Source organism: Pseudophryne corroboree, chromosome 3 (assembly GCF_028390025.1).
Source record: "Pseudophryne corroboree isolate aPseCor3 chromosome 3, aPseCor3.hap2, whole genome shotgun sequence".
NCBI lineage: Eukaryota > Metazoa > Chordata > Amphibia > Anura > Myobatrachidae > Pseudophryne > Pseudophryne corroboree.
In genome coordinates, this window is record NC_086446.1 from 728416174 (window position 1) to 728435899 (window position 19726).

At 47.4% G+C, this 19726-nt stretch overlaps 1 protein-coding gene and 1 pseudogene across 4 annotated transcripts in view; one reads left to right on the forward strand and one right to left on the reverse strand.

Annotated features, from left to right (window-relative positions):
- The window catches only part of MGMT (O-6-methylguanine-DNA methyltransferase), a 777690-nt gene that overhangs the window by 597254 nt on the left and 160710 nt on the right, over nt 1-19726 (reverse strand). The window lies entirely within an intron of this gene.
- LOC134897485 (5S ribosomal RNA) lies at nt 2988-3107 on the forward strand (annotated as a pseudogene).

Here is a 19726-nt window from a genome sequence, read left to right on the forward strand (position 1 = left end):
TTTGGGCTGAAGCAAAATGAATTTGAATATAGCTTATAGATGTACTAGAAACCAGTGACATGACTGGTGCACGAAGAGTCAACATCTATTAGCAGGGGCAGATTTAATTACCCACTAACAAAAACCATGAAAGAGAAGCAGCTGATTGGGTGAGAGCCACAGCCAGTACAAACAGGCCATTTATAAAACACAGGAGGAGACTTATCAAAGCTTGGAGAGGTAAAGTACCAACCAATCACCTTCTGTCATTTTACAGGCACTGGGGCAGATGTATTAAGCCTTGAGAAGTGATAAAGTAGTAATAAAGCAGTGATAAGCGGAAGTTGATAACGCACCAGCCAATCAGATCCAATATGTAAATTGCAGTTAGGAGCTGATTGGCTGGTGTGTTATCACCTTCCACTTATCACAGCTTAATCACTTTTCCAGGCTTAATACATATGCCCCTGTGTTTGAAAGATGACAGTTAGGAGCTGGTTGGCTTGTACTTTATCTCTCTCCAATCTTTGATAAATCTCTCCCAATCTGTGGGCATTTGCTCAACCTGCTTACACACAAAAATATCAAATAACTGCAGGTATCACATGAAATAAAGTATCATCATTGTAAATCGCTTGCGGGACGTTACGGACCCTTCCTACTCTGGAAATGTCATCCACCACCTTCCTACATCCTCGGGGACAATGAGAGATGGTGCGAAAACCACTATATACACTAGCAGTAACAATAGCATTTTTTTGCATAGTACATTATTTATTAAACTTGCAAGCTACACTGCTAAACCAAAAGTATGAAAGCCAAATAAAAATAGAGTAATTGATGCCAAGTACTAAAACCTCAAATCACATAGGTTGCCGAAATTACTGACAGTGTCTGTTTATATTAGCTTCACGCCAGTCCCCATATTTTTTTTACAAGAAAAAAAAAAATATATAGGAGGAAATATATGTACATAGAAATAAGCAGTACTTTTTATAAGTGCAGATTGACAAATACTTGGAAAGCTGTACAATTTGGCTTCCATATCTCTGAATTGGTATTTCAATGACAGATGTTTGTTGCGGCAAAAACCACTGTCAGAATAAAATTAGGTGATCTATCATTTTAAGATATGGTCTTCATATACTGTTTACTCGAAGATATCACTTGCCTCAAGCCAATTTTGACCAAGAACATTCTGTGATATGGAAGTGATTTGTATATCATCATTTTTGTGATAAATGTAGCTCTTGAACACAAAATAACCTACCATTGCACAGTATTACAGTTAAAACTCCTTTACCAGTAAATCTGCACCAGTGGTTTTTTTTTTATTACTAGCAGAGAAAGGGGCTACAGTCTGTGTTCCTTTATTTGTGGAATATGATCATTGATAAATTCCTTAAAGCGCAAGTGGCTTTTTTTTTTAAATCTCCCCGCTAGTCATTTTGTGGTCTTGTATTTATTACAGTAAGTGTTTAATGTGTTTTTTTTTTTTTTTAAATAATTGCATATTTCAACCTAAACGGGCTGCAGACAGATAGAGGCAACGGCACATGTTGCTTGTAGCTTGCGTTGTTGCGTGAGATTTAAGAGCTTCGTATGTAATGATGCAAATGAAATATATACACTGCCGCAGCATTCCGTCAGTCATACGAGTATTATCTTTTGACTACATAACATGTAAATATGGGGTGGGAGGCTACTTAGATGGATTTATTCACATAGTGCCACCACATTACTCAGTGTTCTACAGAGAATATTTGATCATCCACATCAATCCGTGTCACAATAGAGCGTACACTCTAATGGGGGTATGAGATTAGGCACACAAAAAATGCTCTTTTATCTCGATAAAAGCCAGAGAGTCAATTCGGGCTATCCAATCACATCTAGAGATGTGCGAGTTCGGATTTACCTGGATCTCAAAACAGAATCTTATTGGCTCTCGGATGTCATGTGTTTTGGATAGCCAGTAAGAAAAATCCGGATAAATCCGAACTCGCGTTAATTCTGGCGTTAAGAACCGAGTAAATCCGAACCCGCACATCTCTAATTAGAGCCCATTGTTTTGTTCTGCAAATTACACCGTATCGCAGAAAACACACAGTGTCCACGAAAAGCTGGTTTTGTGGCACTTATCGCAGAAAAAATGTTCACTAATCAGGGATTAGGTTTTACCTGCCTAATAGGATAGCCCCAGGCGAGTCAATTTACTACGGCTAATTGGATACCGCCCCAAACCTGATTCTCACACACTCAACATCTTATCTCCCACTTCAGCAAACAATTATACCGCTTTCACACGGGTATAGGTCATTGGGGCGACACAACTTAGGCCGACAGCCATTAGGTGGACCACTATTGGTCGACATGCATTAGGTCGACAGGGTCACTAGGGCGACAGGTCAAAAGGTCAACATGAGGTTTTTTTTTTACTTTTTTGGTGTTGTTTTCTCCGTAAAGTGACGGGGAACCCCAATTAGTGCACAGTGTTGCCTCGCATGGCTTGCTTTGCTCGTTCTTCGCTCAGGTTACTATTCCCAATCGTAGTCCACGTGGATCGTAAAGTATGAAAAAGTCCAAAAATCACTTTAGAAAGGAGATTGGGTGTGATATAGCATTTGAATACCGCCCAGAGAGAGTAGAAAGCAGAAGACTCTTGTTAGGGAGCACTCTAATACGTATGGTAAGAAACGAGACATAAGTGAGACATGAGAGGAGCAAAATAATGAATTGGTTTTGCACAGATACTTTAATGCAATTTACTGCCTACTGGTAATAATAGTGGACTAACCGTCCTTTATAGTGGGTATATAAGATTGTTTTTTGTGTACAAATTTTCGTATTGTGGTATCCATGTTGATATATTCTTCCACACACAAAATAACAATTTCTTTCAGTATTTGAACATGTGGTCCATATAAGTCACATTTACTGTGAATACTCATTACCCCTTGTGCTCATTCACCTATCAAAAACACAGTGACAATAAAGGCAGGCATAATATCTGCGGACATACCCCACTGGAGATGCCCAATCTCATCTGATCTTGGAAGCCAAGCAGTGGAGGGCCAGGTCAGTACTTGGATGGGAGACCACCTTGGAACACACTGGGACTGCAACTAATTGCCGCCTGTTGACTTGTCACTATTAAGAGCACTATTTGGTACCTCGGTTTTGACCTATGATTCAACGGTCTGCAATACTCTTTCCCTTTGGGATCTATGCAGTAAAAATTATGGTCATACATTTTGCAGCATAATGACATTATCATAGCTATATTGCGACTACTATTTGACCACAGATATACCCATTCCGGCTTACATGATAGCATTCGAGCTATAAATTGTGTATATACACTGCTCAAAAAAATAAAGGGAACACTTAAACAACACATCCTAGATCTGAATGAATGAAATATTCTTATTAAATACTTTGTTCTTTACATAGTTGAATGTGCTGACAATAAAATCACACAAAAATTATCAATGGAGATCAAATTTATTAACCCAAGGAGGTCTGGATTTGGAGTCACACTCAAAATTAAAGTGGAAAAACACACTACAGGCTGATCCAACTTTGATGTAATGTCCTTAAAACAAGTCAAAATGAAGCTCAGTAGTGTGTGTGGCCTCCACGTGTCTGTATGACCTCCCTACAATGCCTGGGCATGCGCCTGATGAGGTGGCGGATGGTCTCCTGAGGGATCTCCTCCCAGACCTGGACTAAAGAACCCGCCAACTCCTGGACAGTCTGTGGTGGGTGGATGGAGCGAGACATGATGTCCCAGATGTGCTCAATTGGATTCAGGTCTGGGGAACGGGCGGGCCAGTCCATAGCATCAATGCCTTCGTCTTGCAGGAACTGCTGACACACTCCAGCCACATGAGGTCTAGCATTGTTTTGCATTAGGAGGAACCCAGGGCCAACCGCACCAGCATATGGTCTCACAAGGGGTCTGAGGATCTCATCTTGGTACCTAATGGCAGTCAGGCTACCTCTGGCGAGCACATGGAGGGCTGTGCGGCCCCCAAAAGAAATGCCACCCCACACCATTACTGACCCACTGCCAAACCGATCATGCTGGAGGATATTGCAGGCAGCAGAACGTTCTCCTTGGCGTCTCCAGACTCTGTCACGTCTGTCACATATGCTCAGTGAGAACCTGCTTTCATCTGTGAAGAGCACAGGGCGCCAGTGGCGAATTTGCCAATCTTGGTGTTCTCTGGCAAATGCCAAACATCCTGCACGGTGTTGGGCTGTAAGCACAACCCTAACCTGTGGATGTCGGGCCCTCATACCACCCTGATGGAGTCTGTTTCTGATCGTTTGAGTAGACATATGCACATTTGTGGCTTGCTGGAGGTCATTTTGCAGGGTTCTGGCAGTGCTCCTCCTGTTCCTCCTTGCACAAAGGCAGAGGTAGCGGTCCTGCTGCTGGGTTGTTGCCCTCCTACGGCCTCCTCCATGTCTCCTGATGTACTGGCCTGTCTCCTGGTAGTGCCTCCATGCTCTGGACACTACGCTGACAGACACAGCAAACCTTCTTGCCACAGCTCGCATTGATGTGCCATCCTGGATGAGCTGCACTACCTGAGCCACTTGTGTGGGTTGTAGACTCCGTCTCATGCTACCACTAGAGTGAAAGCACCGCCAGCTTTCAAAAGTGACCAAAACATCAGCCAGAAAGCATAGGAGCTGAGAAGTGGTCTCTGGTCACCACCTGCAGAACAACTCCTTTATTGGGGGTGTCTTGCTAATTGCCTATAATTTCCACCTGTTGTCTATTCCATTTGCGCAACAGCATGTGAAATTGATTGTCAATCAGTGTTGCTTCCTAAGTGGACAGTTTGATTTCACAGAAGTGTGATTGACTTGGAGTTACATTGTGTTGTTTAAGTGTTCCCTTTATTTTTTTGAGCAGTGTATTTTTCTTTCTATATTTTGGCTTTGTTATTGATTAACACATATCGGCATCAACTGAACTCCTGTAAATTACCTTTCAATGAGAATTTATTAACGTATTTTTATTTTATCTAGTTACTGGTATTTCACCACAACAGTCTGTCTGTATTAGAGTGCTCCCTAACAAGAGTCTTCTACTGTCTACTCTCTCTGTGTTTACATTGGTACCTCACACTGGGGCAGATGGATTAAGCCTGGAGAAGGGATAAAAAAAGTGATAAGTGCAGGGTGATAACGCACCAGCCAATCATTACAGATTTGAAAAATGTCAGGAGCTGATTGGCTGGTGCGTTATCACCTTCCATTTATCACTTCTCCAGGGTTAATACATCTACCCCACTGTATCTGTCCATAGTGCTGCCGCCACCCCTTGCTTAAATGAGACCGTTATTCCTGTGCTAGGATGGGAATGTGGGAAAGATTGGCTGCTGTCTCATAACTTGGAGTTTAGCATGCCTGAATAATGTGAAAGGTAATCATCTTATATTTTACTGTATAAACCACATTCTCAATCCTGAAAGATTTGTGACAATGAAAGAATCAATAGCCTGAGGTCTCTCTCACACAAGCGTTGTTTTAAAGCATTAAATGGGTATCCTCAAAGTATTTTAAATGTACTTTGGTACTAATAGTCCAAGCAAATATTAGAAGCCCGGTGAACCTGTCCACAAACAGGTCTTTTTTTGCCAAGACTACGGTTTGGGGCTTTTGCCTGCAGAATTCAGGAACATGAAAAGAACTTGTCAGGCTGCATTTTAGTCTACAATAGGCCGCTAGTGCTTCAGACGTGATAGTAAGTAGTGGGGGTTATTCTGAACCATTCGCACACATCGGTTCTTCGCTGCGGTGCGAACGGGTCGGAACTGCGGCTGCACGGTGGCCATATTGCGCATGCGCGTCGTTGCCTAGCGACAGCTGTTGCCAGGCAATGATGCCAGGACCGATGAAAGCGATCGCAGGCGCGATCGCAAGAAGATTGAAAGCGGGAAGGAGGATCGGGGCGTCTACTCACCGTTTCCTGGGTGTGGTAAGGTGAACGCAGGCGTGTCCAGGCGTTTGGGGGGCGAATATCTGACATCACAGCCGGGACCTTCATCGCTGGATCCGTCGCACTGGGTAAGAAGCTGCAGGGCTAGTCTTGTTTTGCTTGAAACTTTTTTAGCATAGCAGGGCTGCACAAGCGATCGCAGCCCTGCTATGCTAAAATACACTCCCCCATAGGCGGTGTCATGTTGATTGCACGAGCAGCAAAAAATTGCTACGTGCGATCAACTCGGAATGACCCCCAGTATGCACAGATTAAATGCGATGAAGCTTCTGTTTATTGCGTTTAAGTGTTCTATGTACGAGTCTTCAGAGCAATACAAAGTTCTGGATTCAGGAATAATAAACATAGGGTAACAAAAACATTAAAAATAAGAATTTACTCACCGGTAATTCTATTTCTCGTAGTCCGTAGTGGATGCTGGGAACTCCGTAAGGACCATGGGGAATAGCGGGCTCCGAAGGAGGCTGGGCACTCTAGAAAGAATTATGACTACCTGGTGTGCACTGGCTCCTCCCACTATGACCCTCCTCCAAGCCTCAGTTAGGACACTGTGCCCGGACGAGCTGACATAATAAGGAAGGATTTAGAATCCCGGGTAAGACTCTTACCAGCCACACCAATCACACCGTACAACTCGTGATACTATATCCAGTTTGACAGTATGAAAACAACTGAGCCTCTCAACAGATGGCTCAACAATAACCCTTTAGTTAACAATAACTATTTACAAGTATTGCAGACAATCCGCACTTGGGATGGGCGCCCAGCATCCACTACGGACTACGAGAAATAGAATTACCGGTGAGTAAATTCTTATTTTCTCTAACGTCCTAGTGGATGCTGGGAACTCCGTAAGGACCATGGGGATTATACCAAAGCTCCCAAACGGGCGGGAGAGTGCGGATAACTCTGTAGCACCGAATGAGAGAACTCAAGGTCCTCCTCAGCCAGGGTATCAAATTTGTAGAATTTTGCAAACGTGTTTGCCCCTGACCAAGTAGCTGCTCGGCAAAGTTGTAAAGCCGAGACCCCTCGGGCAGCCGCCCAAGATGAGCCCACCTTCCTTGTGGAATGGGCATTTACAGATTTTGGCTGTGGTATGCCTGCCACAGAATGTGCAAGCTGAATTGTACTACAAATCCAGCGAGCAATAGACTGCTTAGAAGCAGGAGCACCCAGCTTGTTGGGTGCATACAGGATAAACAGCGAGTCAGATTTTCTGACTCCAGCCGTCCTGGAAACATATATTTTCAGGGCCCTGACAACGTCTAGCAACTTGGAGTCCTCCAATTCACTAGTAGCCGCCGGCACCACAATAGGCTGGTTCAGGTGAAACGCTGACACCACCTTAGGGAGAAATTGGGGACGAGTCCTCAACTCTGCCCTATCCATATGGAAAATCAGATAAGGGCTTTTACATGATAAAGCCGCCAATTCTGACACTCGCCTGGCTGAAGCCAAGGCTAATAACATGACCACTTTCCAAGTGAGATATTTCAGATCCACGGTTTTTAGTGGCTCAAACCAATGTGATTTTAAGAAACTCAACATCACGTTGAGATCCCAAGGTGCCACTGGAGGCACAAACGGGGGCTGAATATGCAGCACTCCTTTTACAAAAGTCTGAACTTCAGGTACTGAAGCTAGTTCTTTTTGAAAGAAAATCGACAGAGCCGAGATCTGTACTTTAATGGAGCCTAGTTTTAGGCCCATATCCACTCCTGCTTGCAGGAAATGCAGAAATCGACCTAGTTGAAATTCCTCTGTTGGGGCCTTATTGGCCTCGCACCATGCAACATATTTTCGCCATATGCGGTGATAATGCGTTGCCGTAACATCTTTCCTGGCCTTAATAAGCGTAGGAATGACTTCTTCCGGAATACCCTTTTCCTTTAGGATCCGGTGTTCAACCGCCATGCCGTCAAACGCAGCCGCGGTAAGTCTTGGAACAGACAGGGCCCCTGCTGTATCAGGTCCTGTCTGAGCGGTAAAGGCCACGGGTCCTCTGAGAGCATCTCTTGAAGTTCCGGGTACCACGCTCGTCTTGGCCAATCCGGAACCACGAGAATTGTGTTTACTCCTCGCTTTCTTATTATTCTCAATACCTTTGGAATGAGAGGCAGAGGAGGGAACACATAAACCGACTGGTACACCCACGGTGTCACTAGAGCGTCCACAGCTATCGCCTGAGGGTCCCTTGACCTGACGCAATATCTTTTTAACTTTTTGTTGAGACGGGACGCCATCATGTCCACCTGTGGTTTTTCCCAACGGTTTACCAGCATCTGGAAGACTTCTGGGTGAAGTCCCCCGGGTGGAGGTCGTGTCTGCTGAGGAAGTCTGCTTCCCAGTTGTCCACTCCCGGAATGAACACTGCTGACAGTGCTAGTACATGATTCTCCGCCCATCGGAAAATTTTTGTGGCTTCTGCCATCGCCATCCTGCTTCTTGTGCCGCCCTGTCGATTTACATGGGCGACTGCCGTGATGTTGTCTGACTGGATCAGCACCGGCTGGTGTAGGAGCAGGGCTTTTGCTCGACTTAGGGCATTGTAGATGGCCCTTAGTTCCAGAATATTTATGTGAAGGGAAGTCTCCTGACTCGACCATAGTCCTTGGAAGTTTCTTCCCAGTATGACTGCCCCCCAGCCTCGAAGGCTGGCATCCGTGGTCACCAGGACCCAGTCCTGTATTCCGAACCTGCGGCCCTCTAGAAGATGGGCACTCTGCAGCCACCACAGTAGAGACACCCTGGTTCTTGGAGACAGGGTTATTAAGCGATGCATCTGAAGATGCGATCCGGACCACTGGTCCAACAGGTCCCACTGAAAGATTCTGGCATGGAACCTGCCGAAGGGAATTGCTTCGTAAGAAGCTACCATCTTTCCCAGGACCCGAGTGCAGCGATGCACTGATACCTGTTTTGGTTTCAGGAGGTCTCTGACTAGAGATTACAACTCCCTGGCTTTCTCCTCCGGGAGAAACACTTTCTTCTGGACTGTATCCAGAATCATACCCAGGAACAGTAGCCGTGTCGTCGGAACCAGCTGTGACTTTGGGATATTCAGAATCCAGCCGTGCTGGTGCAGCACCTCCTGAGATAGTGCTACTCCCACCAACAACTGTTCCTTGGACCTCGCTTTTATTAGGAGATCGTCCAAGTACGGGATAATTAAAACTCCCTTTCTTCGAAGGAGTATCATCATTTCCGCCATAACCTTGGTAAATACCCTCGGTGCCGTGGACAGTCCAAACGGCAGCGTCTGGTATTGGTAATGGCAATCCTGTACCACAAATCTGAGGTACTCCTGGTGAGGATGGTAAATCGGGACATGCAAGTAAGCATCCTTGATGTCCAGGGATACCATGTAATCCCCCTCGTCCAGGCTTGCAATAACCGCCCTGAGCGATTCCATCTTGAACTTGAATTTCTTTATGTACGTGTTCAAGGATTTCAAATTTAGAATGGGTCTCACCGAACCGTCCGGTTTCGGTACCACAAATAGTGTGGAATAATAACCCCGGCCTTGTTGAAGTAGGGGTACCTTGATTATCACCTGCTGGGAATACAGCTTGTGAATTGCCGCTAGCACCGCCTCCCTGTCTGAGGGAGCAATCGGCAAGGCAGATTTTAGGAACCGGTGGGGTGGGGACGCCTCGAATTCCAGCTTGTACCCCTGAGATACTATTTGCAGGATCCAGGGATCCACCTGTGAGCGAACCCACTGATCGCTGAAATTTTTGAGGCGACCCCCCACCGTACCTGGCTCCGCCTGTGGAGCCCCACCGTCATGCGGCGGACTTGGAAGAAGAAGCGGGGGAGGACTTTTGCTCCTGGGAACCTGCTGTTTGTTGCAGCCTTTTTCCCCTACCTCTGCCTCTGGACAGAAAGGACCCGCCTTTTCCACGCCTGTTTTTCTGGGTCCGAAAGGACTGAACCTGATAAAACGGCGCCTTCTTAGGCTGTGAGGGGACATGGGGTAAAAATGCTGACTTCCCAGACGTTGCTGTGGAAACTAGGTCCGAGAGACCATCCCCAAATAATTCCTCACCCTTATATGGTAACACTTCCATGTGCTTTTTTGAATCTGCATCTCCTGTCCACTGGCGAGTCCATAAGCCTCTCCTAGCAGAAATGGACAATGCACTTACTTTAGATGCCAGTCGGCAGATTTCCCTTTGTGCATCTCTCATATATAAGACTGAGTCTTTTATATGGTCTATGGTTAACAGGATCGTGTCTCTGTCTAATGTGTCAATATTTTCTGACAGTTTATCTGACCACGCAGCGGCAGCACTGCACATCCAAGCTGACGCAATAGCTGGCCTAAGTATAATGCCTGTGTGTGTATATACAGACTTCAGGATCGCCTCCTGCTTTCTATCAGCAGGTTCCTTCAGGGCAGCCGTATCCGGAGACGGTAGTGCCACCTTTTTAGACAAACGTGTGAGCGCTTTATCCACCCTAGGAGGTGTTTCCCAACGTGACCTATCCTCTGGCGGGAAAGGGAACGCCATTAGTACCTTCTTAGGAATTACCAATTTTTTATCAGGGAAAGCCCACGCTTCTTCACACACTTCATTTAATTCATCTGATGGGGGAAAAAATAAGATTTTACTTACCGATAAATCTATTTCTCGGAGTCCGTAGTGGATGCTGGGGTTCCTGAAAGGACCATGGGGAATAGCGGCTCCGCAGGAGACAGGGCACAAAAAGTAAAGCTTTTTCAGATCAGGTGGTGTGCACTGGCTCCTCCCCCTATGACCCTCCTCCAGACTCCAGTTAGGTACTGTGCCCGGACGAGCGTACACAATAAGGGAGGATTTTGAATCCCGGGTAAGACTCATACCAGCCACACCAATCACACCGTACAACCTGTGATCTAAACCCAGTTAACAGTATGATAACAGCGGAGCCTCTGAAAGATGGCTTCCTTCAACAATAACCCGAATTAGTTAACAATAACTATGTATAATTTATGCAGATAATCCGCACTTGGGATGGGCGCCCAGCATCCACTACGGACTCCGAGAAATAGATTTATCGGTAAGTAAAATCTTATTTTCTCTATCGTCCTAGTGGATGCTGGGGTTCCTGAAAGGACCATGGGGATTATACCAAAGCTCCCAAACGGGCGGGAGAGTGCGGATGACTCTGCAGCACCGAATGAGAGAACTCCAGGTCCTCCTTAGCCAGAGTATCAAATTTGTAAAATTTTACAAACGTGTTCTCCCCTGACCACGTAGCTGCTCGGCAAAGTTGTAATGCCGAGACCCCTCGGGCAGCCGCCCAAGATGAGCCCACCTTCCTTGTGGAGTGGGCCTTTACAGATTTAGGCTGTGGCAGGCCTGCCACAGAATGTGCAAGTTGGATTGTGCTACAGATCCAACGAGCAATCGTCTGCTTAGACGCAGGAGCACCCATCTTGTTGGGTGCATACAATATAAACAACGAGTCAGATTTTCTGACTCCAGCTGTTCTTGCAATATATATTTTTAATGCTCTGACAACGTCCAGTAACTTGGAGTCCTCCAAGTCACTTGTAGCCGCAGGCACTACAATAGGCTGGTTCAGATGAAATGCTGACACCACCTTAGGGAGAAAATGCGGACGAGTCCGCAGTTCTGCCCTGTCCGAATGGAAAATCAGATATGGGCTTTTGTAAGATAAAGCTGCCAATTCTGACACTCTCCTGGCAGAAGCCAGGGCTAGAAGCATGGTCACTTTCCAAGTGAGATATTTCAAATCCACCTTATTTAGTGGTTCAAACCAATGAGATTTTAGAAAATCCAAAACCACATTGAGATCCCACGGTGCCACTGGAGGCACCACAGGGGGCTGTATATGCAGCACTCCCTTAACAAAGGTCTGGACTTCAGGGACTGAAGCCAATTCTTTTTGAAAGAAAATCGACAGGGCCGAAATTTGAACCTTAATAGATCCCAATTTGAGACCCATAGACAATCCTGATTGCAGGAAATGTAGGAATCGACCCAGTTGAAATTCCTCCGTCGGAGCACTCCGATCTTCGCACCACGCAACATATTTTCGCCAAATTCGGTGATAATGTTGCACGGTTACTTCCTTCCTTGCTTTAATCAAAGTAGGAATGACTTCTTCCGGCATGCCTTTTTCCTTTAGGATCCGGCGTTCAACCGCCATGCCGTCAAACGCAGCCGCGGTAAGTCTTGAAACAGACAGGGACCCTGCTGAAGCAAGTCCCTCCTTAGAGGTAGAGGCCACGGATCTTCCGTGATCATCTCTTGAAGTTCCGGGTACCAAGTCCTTCTTGGCCAATCCGGAACCACTGGTATCGTTCTTACGCCTCTTTGCCGTATAATTCTCAATACTTTTGGTATGAGAGGCAGAGGAGGAAACACATACACCGACTGGTACACCCAAGGCGTTACCAGCGCGTCCACAGCTATTGCCTGCGGATCTCTTGACCTGGCGCAATACCTGTCCAGTTTTTTGTTGAGGCGAGACGCCATCATGTCCACCATTGGTCTTTCCCAACGGGTTACCAGCATGTGGAAGACTTCTGGATGAAGTCCCCACTCTCCCGGGTGAAGATCGTGTCAGCTGAGGAAGTCTGCTTCCCAGTTGTCCACTCCCGGGATGAACACTGCTGACAGTGCTATCACATGATTCTCTGCCCAGCGAAGAATCCTTGCAGCTTCTGCCATTGCACTCCTGCTTCTTGTGCCGCCCTGTCTGTTCACATGGGCGACTGCCGTGATGTTGTCCGACTGGATCAACACCGGTTTTCCCTGAAGCAGAGGTTCTGCCTGGCTTAGAGCATTGTATATTGCTCTTAGTTCCAGAATGTTTATGTGAAGAGACGTTTCCAGGCTTGTCCATACTCCCTGGAAGTTTCTTCCTTGTGTGACTGCTCCCCAGCCTCTCAGGCTGGCGTCCGTGGTCACCAGGATCCAATCCTGTATGCCGAATCTGCGGCCCTCCAATAGATGAGGACTCTGCAACCACCACAGAAGAGACACCCTTGTCCTTGGAGACAGGGTTATCCGTAGGTGCATCTGAAGATGCGACCCTGACCATTTGTCCAACAGATCCCTTTGGAAAATTCTTGCGTGGAATCTGCCGAATGGAATTGCTTCGTAAGAAGCCACCATTTTTCCCAGGACTCTTGTGCATTGATGTACAGACACCTTTCCTGGTTTTAGGAGGTTCCTGACAAGCTCGGATAACTCCTTGGCTTTTTCCTCCGGGAGGAAAAACCTTTTTCTGAACCGTGTCCAGAATCATCCCTAGGAACAGCAGACGAGTTGTCGGCATTAACTGGGATTTTGGAATATTCAGAATCCACCCGTGCTGTTTTAGCACTTCTTGAGACAGTGCTAATCCCATCTCTAGCTGTTCTCTGGACCTCGCCCTTATTAGGAGATCGTCCAAGTATGGGATAATTAATACGCCTTTTCTTCGAAGAAGAATCATCATCTCGGCCATTACCTTTGTAAAGATCCGAGGTGCCGTGGACAATCCGAACGGCAGCGTCTGAAACTGATAGTGACAGTTTTGTACAACGAACCTGAGGTACCCCTGGTGTGAGGGGTAAATTGGAACGTGGAGATACGCATCCTTGATGTCCAAGGATACCATAAAGTCCCCCTCTTCCAGGTTCGCTATCACTGCTCTGAGTGACTCCATCTTGAACTTGAACTTCTTTATGTACAGGTTCAAGGACTTCAGATTTAGAATAGGCCTTACCGAGCCATCCGGCTTCGGTACCACAAAAAGAGTGGAATAATACCCCTTCCCTTGTTGTAGAAGAGGTACCTTGACTATCACCTGCTGAGAGTACAGCTTGTGAATGGCTTCCAAAACCGTCTCCCTTTCGGAGGGGGACGTTGGTAAAGCAGACTTCAGGAAACGGCGAGGTGGATCTGTCTCTAATTCCAACCTGTACCCTTGAGATATTATCTGCAGGATCCAGGGATCTACCTGCGAGTGAGCCCACTGCGCGCTGTAATTTTTGAGACGACCGCCCACCGTCCCCGAGTCCGCTTGAGAAGCCCCAGCGTCATGCTGAGGCTTTTGTAGAAGCCGGGGAGGGCTTCTGTTCCTGGGAAGGAGCTGCGTGTTGCTGTCTCTTCCCTCGACCTCTGCCTCGTGGCAGATATGAATAGCCCTTTGCTCTCTTATTTTTAAAGGAACGAAAGGGCTGCGGTTGAAAAGTCGGTGCCTTTTTCTGTTGGGGAGTGACTTGAGGTAGAAAGGTGGATTTCCCGGCTGTAGCCGTGGCCACCAAATCTGATAGACCGACTCCAAATAACTCCTCCCCTTTATACGGCAAAACTTCCATATGCCGTTTTGAATCCGCATCGCCTGTCCACTGTCGCGTCCATAAAGCTCTTCTGGCCGAAATGGACATAGCACTTACCCGTGATGCCAGTGTGCAGATATCCCTCTGTGCATCACGCATATAAAGAAATGCATCCTTTATTTGTTCTAACGACAGTAAAATATTGTCCCTGTCCAGGGTATCAATATTTTCAATCAGGGACTCTGACCAAACTACCCCAGCACTGCCCATCCAGGCAGTCGCTACAGCTGGTCGTAGTATAACACCTGCATGTGTGTATATACTTTTTTGGATATTTTCCATCCTCCTATCTGATGGATCTTTAAGTGCGGCCGTCTCAGGAGAGGGTAACGCCACTTGTTTAGATAAGCGTGTTAGCGCCTTGTCCACCCTAGGAGGTGTTTCCCAGCGCTCCCTAACCTCTGGCGGGAAAGGGTATAATGCCAATAATTTCTTTGAAATTATCAGCTTTTTATCAGGGGCAACCCACGCTTCATTACACACGTCATTTAATTCTTCTGATTCAGGAAAAACTATAGGTAGTTTTTTCATACCCCACATAATACCCTGTTTAGTGGTACCTGTAGTATCAGCTAAATGTAACGCCTCCTTCATTGCCAAAATCATATAACGTGTGGCCCTACTGGAAAATACGGTTGATTCGTCACCGTCACCACTGGAGTCATCGCCTGTGTCTGGGTCTGTGTCGACCGACTGAGGCAAAGGGCGTTTCACAGCCCCTGACGGTGTTTGAGTCGCCTGGACAGGCACTAATTGATTGTCCGGCCGCCTCATGTCGTCAAACGACTGCTTTAGCGTGTTGACACTATCCCGTAGTTCCATAAATAAAGGCATCCATTCTGGTGTCGACTCCCTAGGGGGTGACATCCTCATATTTGGCAATTGCTCCGCCTCCACACCAATATCGTCCTCATACATGTCGACACACACGTACCGACACACAGCAGACACACAGGGAATGCTCCTAACGAAGACAGGACCCACTAGCCCTTTGGGGAGACAGAGGGAGAGTTTGCCAGCACACACCAAAAGCGCTATATATATATCAGGGATAGCCTTATAATAAGTGCTCCCTTATAGCTGCTTTGTTATATCAAAATATCGCCATAAATGTGCCCCCCCCTCTCTGTTTTACCCTGTTTCTGTAGTGCAGTGCAGGGGAGAGACTTGGGAGCCGTCCTGACCAGCGGAGCTGTGAGAGGAAATGGCGCCGTGTGCTGAGGAGATAGGCCCCGCCCCTTTTCTGGCGGGCTCGTCTCCCGCTATTTAGAAAAATTAGGCAGGGGTTAAATATCTCCATATAGCCTCTAGGGCTATATGTGAGGTATTTTTAGCCTTTATAGGTAATCATTTGCCTCCCAGGGCGCCCCCCTCCCAGCGCCCTGCACCCTCAGTGACTGCCGTGTGAAGTGTGCTGAGAGGAAAATGGCGCACAGCTGCAGTGCTGTGCGCTACCTTTTGAAGACTGCAGGAGTCTTCAGCCGCCGATTCTGGACCTCTTCTGACTTCAGCATCTGCAAGGGGGCCGGCGGCGCGGCTCCGGTGACCATCCAGGCTGTACCTGTGATCGTCCCTCTGGAGCTTGATGTCCAGTAGCCAAGAAGCCAATCCATCCTGCACGCAGGTGAGTTGACTCCTTCTCCCCTCAGTCCCTCGCTGCAGTGATCCTGTTGCCAGCAGGAATCACTGTAAAATAAAAAACCTAGCTAAACTTTTTCTAAGCAGCTCTTTAGGAGAGCCACCTAGATTGCACCCTTCTCGGCCGGGCACAAAAATCTAACTGGAGTCTGGAGGAGGGTCATAGGGGGAGGAGCCAGTGCACACCACCTGATCTGAAAAAGCTTTACTTTTTGTGCCCTGTCTCCTGCGGAGCCGCTATTCCCCATGGTCCTTTCAGGAACCCCAGCATCCACTAGGACGATAGAGAAACTAATACCCTTAGTGGTACCTGTATTTATATCAGAAATGTGTAACACCTCTTTCATTGCCTCAATCATGCAGTGAATGGCCTTAGTGGGCATCAGGTTAGACTCATCGTCGTCGACACTGGTGTCAGTATCAGTGTCGACATCTGGGTCTGCTTGAGGTAGCGGGCGTTTTAGAGCCCCTGACGACCAATGCGACGCCTGGGCAGGCACGAGCTGAGAAGTCGGCTGTTCCACATTTGGCATGTCGTCGATTTTCTTATATAAGGAGTCTATACGTGCACTCATTACTTTCCATAAGCCCATCCACTCAGGTGTCTGCCCCGCAGGGGGTGACATCCCTTCTAAAGGCATCTGCTCCGCCTCCACATCATTATCCTCATCAAACATGTCGACACAGCCGTACCGACACACCGCACACACACAAGGAATGCTCCGAATGAGGACAGGACCCACAAAAGCCCTTTGGGGGGACAGAGTGAGAGTATGCCAGCACACACCAGAGCGCTATATAATGCAGGGACTAACTGAGTTATGTCCCCTATAGCTGCTTTTTATATTATATATATATATATTGCGCCTAAATTTAGTGCCCCCCCTCTCTGTTTTTACCCTGTTCTGTAGTGTAGACTGCAGGGGAGAGCCAGGGAGCTTCCTTCCAGCGGATCTGTGAAGGAGAAATGGCGCCAGTGTGTCTGAGGGAGATAGCTCCGCCCCTTTTCCGCAGCCTATTCTCCCGCTTTTTTCTGGATTCTGGCAGGGGTATTTACCACATATATAGCCTCTGGGGCTATATATTGTGGTATTTTTGCCAGCCAAGGTGTTTTTATTGCTGCCCAGGGCGCCCCCCCCCAAGCGCCCTGCACCCTCAGTGACCGGAGTGTGAAGTGTGCATGAGGAGCAATGGCGCACAGCTGCAGTGCTGTGCGCTACCTTGGTGAAGACTGATGTCTTCTGCCGCCGTTTTTCCGGACCTCTTCTTGCTTCTGGCTCTGTAAGGGGGACGGCGGCGCGGCTCCGGGACCGAACACCAAGGACTGGGCCTGCGGTCGATCCCTCTGGAGCTAATGGTGTCCAGTAGCCTAAGAAGCCCAATCCGGCTGCAAGCAGGCGAGTTCGCTTCTTCTCCCCTTAGTCCCTCGCTGCAGTGAGCCTGTTGCCAGCAGGTCTCACTGAAAATAAAAAACCTAAACTATACTTTCTTTCTAAGGGCTCAGGAGAGCCCCTAGTGTGCATCCAACCTCGGCCGGGCACGAAATCTAACTGAGGCTTGGAGGAGGGTCATAGTGGGAGGAGCCAGTGCACACCAGGTAGTCATAAATCTTTCTAGAGTGCCCAGCCTCCTTCGGAGCCCGCTATTCCCCATGGTCCTTACGGAGTTCCCAGCATCCACTAGGACGTTAGAGAAATATAAATGATGGCGAGATATAACAAGGGTATCCGTGACATATAAAATAAGCCTTGCACATACGCTAATGGTGCAGGCCTGCATCCACTTTGCGATAGATGCAGCTTTGCATATTCACACAACTTTACCGCTGCTAATAAGATCGCTATCCTATTAGCCTTGATGGAGGCACTTATCGAAGGATTATGCTTCGGGTGCCTCCGGCACCCGAAGCATAATCCGCAATTAATGACCTGCCTGAGCCGCGATAACATGGGATCGGGAGCTTATCACACAATCGCGGGTTGGTTTTCGGACAATCAAAATGGACTTTAATTGGATACCGCAATAATTACCTTTGGTCAAAAATCGCGATATCCGCCCATTTTGATCGGCCGAAAAAGGATCGCCTCTAATTGGATACGCTCTAAGGGCCTAATTCAGATCTGATCGCTGGGCAGTGATTTTTGCAGTCCTGCGATCAGATAGTCACCACCTACAGGGGGAGTGTTTTTTTGCTGTGCAGGTGGCGATCGCATGTGTAGCAGAGCTGCACAAACTGATTTTGTGCAGTCTCTGCACAGCCCAGGACTTACTCTTCCCATGCGCTGAGAGCAGGATAATCGGGACCAGAGCTGACGTCAGACACCCTCCCTGAAAACGCTTGAGCCTGCCTCTCGTTTTTCCAGACGTTCCATGTAAACGGTCAGTTGCCACACACAAACGGCCTCTTCCTGTCAATCTCCTTGCGAACGCCCATGCAAATGGATTCTTCGCACCATCCTGCCGCAAGACGCTGATGGCAGTTGCAGCCGAGCGACGCACCGGCACAGTGCGGTGCATATGCATGCGCAGTTTGGATCTGATCACCCGCTGTGCGAAAACGCACAGCAGCGATCAGATCTGAATGACCCCCTAAGGGCCTAATTCAAGGTTGATTGCAAAACAACATTTTCCTCCAATGGGCAAAACCATGTGCAGTGCAGGTGGGGCAGATGTAACGTGCATAGAGGTTAGATTTGGGTGGGTTATATTGTTTCTGTGCAGGGTAAATACTGGCTGCTTTATTTTTACACTGCAATTTAGATTTTCGTTTGAACACACACCACCCAAATCTAACTCTCTCTGCACATGTTACATCTGCCACTCCCCCCCCCCCCCCCCGCACAATGCACATGGTTTTGCCCATTAGAGGAAAATGTTGTTTTGCTATCAATCTATTGAATCAGGCCCCAAGTCTGCAATTCGAGTTACAATTACCACCAAGTCTGCATCAGTCTCTTCCAAAAAGTGTAAATAATAGTGAAAATAAAATGAAAGATCCCTTTCTAATTGAAAAGAAAAACATTTGCCAAAACAGTTCTAAGAGTATTTCTGGATTTTCTGAATGGAAGGCACAAATGTGTCCTCATACACTGAGCATCGGTAACCCATGCGGAGCAAGATGCCTAGTGCGAGTGAGCCGCACCGAGTGGAATAGCGCCTTATTTGTTACCTTGAATGTGCGTCTTAATCGATGTGACAAAACCGCTTCATGAGACCGCGCTGATTAATTTGATATGCAAAACTTGTATATCTGTGTGCGACCAAGTTTGTATACGAAACAAAACGGCCTTGGTGTGGAAAAAAAGCCACGGCTGCTCAGATTCAGGCTCCGTGGCACAAATATATACAAGTGACGCATTTCAAATGAATCAGTGCAGTCTTGTGAAGTGGTTTTGTGGCATTATTTTGCAATTAAGGCACAAATTCAAGCTACACGGTCGACTCACATTATTATGACGAGCGCCTACATTTGACGTCGGCAGCGTGTAGGCCATCAAGTATGTCGCACGTCGTGCGCTGGCTTGGAGGGTATATAAGGTGTGCGATCGCCCGTCTGCACTTATAACTCGTCGCGGTTATTATCGGCTTTGGGGCCAAGGGTGGCAGTATTTCTGAAACAGCGCAGTTTGCGAAGTGTTCGCGTGCTGCTGTGGTGAAGGTGTATCGTGACTGGACAAATGGCACCATCGCGAATAGCCGACGAGGAAACTGCGGAGCACCACGTACCTTTGATGTGAGAGGTGAATGAC